Source organism: Ochotona princeps, chromosome 12, assembly GCF_030435755.1.
Source record: "Ochotona princeps isolate mOchPri1 chromosome 12, mOchPri1.hap1, whole genome shotgun sequence".
Lineage (NCBI taxonomy): Eukaryota > Metazoa > Chordata > Mammalia > Lagomorpha > Ochotonidae > Ochotona > Ochotona princeps.
In genome coordinates, this window is record NC_080843.1 from 70,425,643 (window position 1) to 70,431,663 (window position 6,021).

Consider the following 6,021-nt stretch of genomic DNA (forward strand, 5'->3'; position numbering starts at 1 on the left):
AAACGTGCACTTTGGGGCCATCATTGGGACTAACTTCCCAGCTCACCTCCACACATGATTACCAGGTTCACTGGCAGACGTCTGTTAGATTCTTCCCTGGCCTCTGCTAGCACAGTTGACCTTTCCCGCACTGACAGAGGAGAGGCCATTAGGAAGGGAATGGACCCCAGGATTGGCTGTGAGTTGAGAACAATTCCCCAGTATCAATGACAGGAGTTCTTCAGAGTTGGTGCTTGAATCTTTGATGTATGTCACGCAATTATGTAAGTCAGAGGTGGTGGATGCCAAATGCACATGCCTTCCCCCTCTGGAACCTGACAGAGCAGAAGGTAGCTCACTGTTCCTGTTGGGGGGTGGGGTGCTAATGCCTATTGTACTGTTAGAAAGGGGTGGGTCTGATACTGACCAACCCACTCCCATAGACAGACAGCCACTCCCAGTCCTGGATCTCACCATGCCAGTGGGTGCCATGACCTGTCTGCCATATTCTGCTCTCAGTTCTGGCCTTTGCATGTGCTGGCGGGTGCTGCAGACTGGCTCCATGGTCCAGCCTGGCTCTGCCCATCACCACTCCCAGCTGTGCAAACCTATGGGTGATGTAGTCCCACAAGTCCCCTACAGAACCTGTTCCCAGATCCAATTCTCTTGCTTTCCAGTGGATACTGTGACGCAGCCTGACATGGCCCATGCCGTGCTACATACGCACAGTCAGTACTGTCACATAGCTCAGCCAGGTATGCCAGCCATCCACAACTCCTGTGTGTGCTAACAGGCTACTACTTAGCCCAACTCAGGGCTCCCATGTGAGCAGGTGCCTTGGCCTGACCCAGTCATGCTCTCTGATTTCTTCTCTAAACCAGCTTGCTCACCTACCATAGAAAATAGTGGCCTGCTCCACAGAAGACCTGTAAGGAGTGACTCAAACAGCCACCCAGAGACAGACCCCAGATCCTGGACTCAGAGCCACCTGGAATGCCTGGAATGCCTGCTTACCCAGTGCTACTGTAAATCCTCTAGGTTTTGGTCTCCTTGATGATCTGTTTATCCAGCACTACTGTAAATCTCCTAGGTCTCGGCCCCCTTAAGTCCCATTTGGCTAAGTAAGCTTAGTGACCTTCAAGTTCAAAGCCTGCACTCCACCAATCCCCTGAGGCATTTATCCCTGGTGTCCACCTACAGCTGCATCTGCCAATCCCTGACCCCACACTCCCCACACCCACCTCAAGGCTGTTCCCACTTCCTTCTCATGCTCTCTGTCTCTATTCAACTCTTGTCTCCTCTCTCTGCCCCACAGCTACCTCTCCCAGCAGAATAAAGACCTCTTCTGTGGCTCACTTGCTGTGTCTGGTGTCTTGGGTTTGTGGCAAAAAAAAGCTAACAAGGTCCCAGAAATCAATCCTTACATGCAGCCATGCCCTCCGGGCCCCCACCCCAACTTAAGCCAGATCCCCTTCCCCAGACAAAATGCAGCTGCACCTGTACCACTTGGTGGCATGTGCTTTGCCTGGGGCAGCATGTCCACGCTTGGTGTGTGTTCCTCACCTTAACTGCGTATCTTTTTTAAAAAATAAAATAAGCTTTGTAGTAATTTCTAATTATGGCCTTAATGGATGCGGTGTCTGTTGTTATGTTGCCTTTTTCATCTTTGATGCTGTTAATTCTTGCCTTCTCTTGTTTTTTCTTTGTCAGTCGGGCCAGTGGGGTGTCTATCTTGTTTATCTTCTCAAAAAACCAGCTTTTTGATTCATTGATTTTGTGTATGATTTTTTTTATTTCTATCTGGTTGATTTCCTCCCTTGTTTTGATGATTTCTTGTTTCCTATTGTGTGTGGGGCTCTTCTGCTGTTGTTTTTCCAATTCCTGGAGGTGTGTGTTTAGTTCCTGTATTTGGCGCCTCTCTGCTTTGGCAGTGTCCCACAAATTTTGGAATGTTGTGTCAGAGTTTTCATTGGTTTCCATACATTTTTTGATCTCATCTTTAATTTCTTCCCTGATCCATTGTTCGTTTAATAGCATATTGTTCAGCCTCCAAGAGTTTCTGTATTTCCTGGGGCATTTTGAATTGCTGATTTCCAGCTTCATTCCATGGTGGTCTGAGAGGGTACATGGTATGATTCCTATCTTTTTGAAGTTATTTAGGTTTGCTTTGTGTCCTATCATGTGGTCGATCCTGGAGAAGGTGCCATGCACTGCTGAAAAAAATGTATAATCTGTGGCCTTAGGGTAAAAAATTGTATAAATGTCAACCAAGTCCAGTTGTTCTAAAGTTTGTATGAGCTCTGTTGTTTCTTTGTTGAGTTTTTTGTTTTGTTGATCTGTCTATTGTTGTTAGTGGGGTGTTAAGATCACCCACTATTATTGTGTGCATATCTATGTCTCCCCTTAAGTCCGTGAGTAATTGCATCACGTAGCTAGGTGCGTTTGAATTTGGTGCATATATGTTCACAATGGTAATTACTTCCTGATGGATCAGTCCCTTCACCAATATATAATGTCCTTCCCTGTCCTTTTTGATGTGTGTCAGATTGAAGTCCACATCATCTGAAATTAAGACAGCTACCCCAGCCTTTTTTTCTCGTCCATTGGCATGAAATATCTGTTTCCAACCTTTCACTTTCAGCTTCTTCGAATGGAAAAATTCTTAGACTTCTACCACCTGCCAAAACTTAGCCCAGAGGCAACAAACGACCTGAACAAACCCATAGCTGAAGTAGAGATTGAATCAGTGATTAAAGACCTCCCAACAAAGAAAAGCCCAGGCCCCAGACGGCTTCACTCCAGAATTCTACAAAACATTCCGAACAGAACTGACCCCAATCCTCTACAAACTCTTCAAAACAATAGAAAAAGAGGCAACCCTTCCAAACTCATTCTATGAAGCCAACATTACCTTAATCCCAAAACCAGACAGAGAACTAACAGAGAAGGAAAACTATAGACCTATCTCTTTGATGAACATTGATGCTAAGATTCTCAACAAAATCCTAGTCAACAGAATTCAAAAACACATCAGACAGATTGTTCATCCAGATCAAGTAGGATTCATCCCTGGAATGCAGGGATGGTACAACATTCGGAAAATCATAAATGTGATACACTGCATCCGAAAACTGAAAAACAAGAATCACATGATAGTATCAATAGATGCAGAAAAAGCTTTCAACAAAATCCAACACCACTTCCTACTAAAAACCCTAACCAAGGTAGGCATAGATGGAAAAATCCACAACATAATTAAAGCCATATATGAAAAACCCAACGCCAGCATCATACTGAACGGGGAAAAGCTGGAACCGTTCCCACTGAGATCTGGAACAAGACAGGGATGTCCACTTTCTCCACTACTATTCAACATAGTCCTAGAGGTACTCGTTGAGGACATAAGACAAGAAAAGAAATCAGAGGAATCCAAATGGGAAACGAAGAAGTCAAACTCTCACTGTATGCAGATGATATGATTCTTTATGTAGAAGAGCCAAGAGACTCAATACAGAGACTGCTAGAACTTGTACAAGAGTTTGGTAGAGTGGCAGGGTACAAAGTTAATGAACAAAAGTCAACAGCTATAGTGTATGCGAACAGCCCCAAGATGGAAAAGACTTAACCAGCAAGATACCATTCAAAATAACAGAGAAAAGTATGAAATATCTGGGAATAAATCTAACCAAAAATGTAGGAGACCTATTTGAAGAAAACTACAAACTACTTAAAAAAGAAATTGAACAAGACCTCAAAAGATGGAGTAACATCCCATGCTCCTGGATAGGTAAAATCAATATCATTAAAATGTCTATACTGCCAAAAGCAATATATACATTCAACGCAATCCCAATCAAATTGCCCAAAACATTCTTCATGGAACTGGAAACAATGATCCAAAGGTTCATCTGGAAACACAAAAAACCACGTATTGCTAGAACCATCCTGAAGAACAGGAAGTTACCAGGGGGAATCACAGTCCCGGACCTCTGGACATACTACAGGGCAGTGGTTATCAAAACAGCGTGGTACTGGCACAAAGATAGAGAGGAAGATCAATGGAGCAGAATAGAAACAACAGAAGGAAACCCACACAGATACAGCCAAATAATCTTTGACAAAAAGACAAACGACAACCCAGGCAAATGGGAAGGTCTGTTCAATAAATGCTGTTGGGACAACTGGTTAATAGCCTGCAGAAACAAAAAAATAGATCCACATCTCTCACCATACACTAAGATCAGATCTAAATGGATAACAGATCTAAACCTACATCCAGAAACCTTCAAACTTTTGGAAGAAAATGTTGGAAACACACTGCAACACTTAGGGGTAGGCCCTCACTTCCTGAAAAAGACTCCAAATGCAGTAGAAATCAAGACCAAAATAAACAATTGGGACCTCATAAAACTAAGAAGCTTCTGTACAGCTAGAGAAACAATCAACAAAGTAAAAAGGCAACCCACAGAATGGGAGAAGATCTTAGCACACGACATAGGTGATAGAGGGCTGATCTCCAGAATATACAAAGAGCTACAAAACAACCAAAATGTCAAAACAAACAAGCCACTCAAGAAATGGGCACGGGAAATGGGCAAACACTTCACAAAGGAACAAACCCAAATGGCAAATAAACATATGAAAAAATGCTCAAGTTCCCTGACAATAAGGGAAATCCAAATTAAAACATCAATGAGGTACCACCTAACGCCAGTAAGACTGGCCCACATGAATAAAAGCACCAACAACACTTGTTGGCGAGGTTGCGGGGAAAAGGGATCCCTACTCCACTGCTGGTGGGGCTGCAGGCTGGTACAGCCTCTATGGAAATCAGTATGGAGAATATTCAAACAACTCAAAATCAACATACCGTAGGATCCAGCAATAGCACTCCTAGGAATATATCCAGAACACTTGTTTTATGAGAAACCAACATGCACTCCTATGTTCATAGCAGCACAATCAGTAATTGCAAAAACATGGAAACAACCAAAATGCCCATCAACAGAGGATTGGATAAGAAAGCTATGGTTCATCTACTCCATGGAATACTACTCAGCTATTAAAAAAACAAAATGCAGTTCTTTGTGGCCAAATGGGCCAAACTGGAAACCATACTGCTAAGGGAAATGAGCCAATCCCAAAAGGTTAAATACCACGTTTGCCTTAATTTAAGATGATATGATGTTATGTATAACATGTTATGTTTTGAATGTTATATGTTGTGTATAAACTAAATTGAAGTATAGGTGAGGTGGTCACAAAAGGTGGCTGGGAACTCGCATTTACTTTTAACATATTGGTTACTCATTACTATGTCAATTAGTTCCATAATGATGTAAATTTTTGCTGATGGTATGTTGGAGCTTTCAATTGACTGGGATGATACTCTGCTGGCTCTGTCTTCAGACCAGAGAGAGTATACCTAAGAAGCCGTTGAACTTGACTTGACAATAAGATGCTGGACTCTATGTTTGGTATACACTTGCAATGGGGGAATCTCAACTGAACTTGAGCTGTGGTTATGCAACAAGGTGGAGGAATCCACCATGGTGGGAGGGTTTGGGGATGGGTGGGGAGAACCCAAGTATCTATGTAACTGTGTCACATAATACAATGTAATTAATGAAGTTAATTTATAAATAATTAAAAAAAATAAAATACGCCGCTATCTTGGCACACTGGTATAGTTATCACAGATTTGGCATTATCCAGGCCCAGAATGTCTGCCAGCTGTTGGCTGCTTTTCTCCCAGCAGTGTAACACTTGCCTAGGTATAAGGTAACCTAGGCATCTCATTAAGTTCTGCTGGTTTAAAAACAGCTGAGTTTTAAAAGAGTTGCTATTTGTGGGCCTGGGAGTGTGGCCTAGTGGCTAAAGTCCTCACCTTGAATGTGCTAGGATCCTATATGGGTGCCAGTTCTAATTCTGGCGGCCCCACTTCCCTTCTAGCGCCTACTTGTAGTATGGGAAAGCAGTTGAGGACAGCACAGGGACTTGGGAGCCTGCACCCGTGTGGGAGATCTGGAAGAAGTTCCTGGC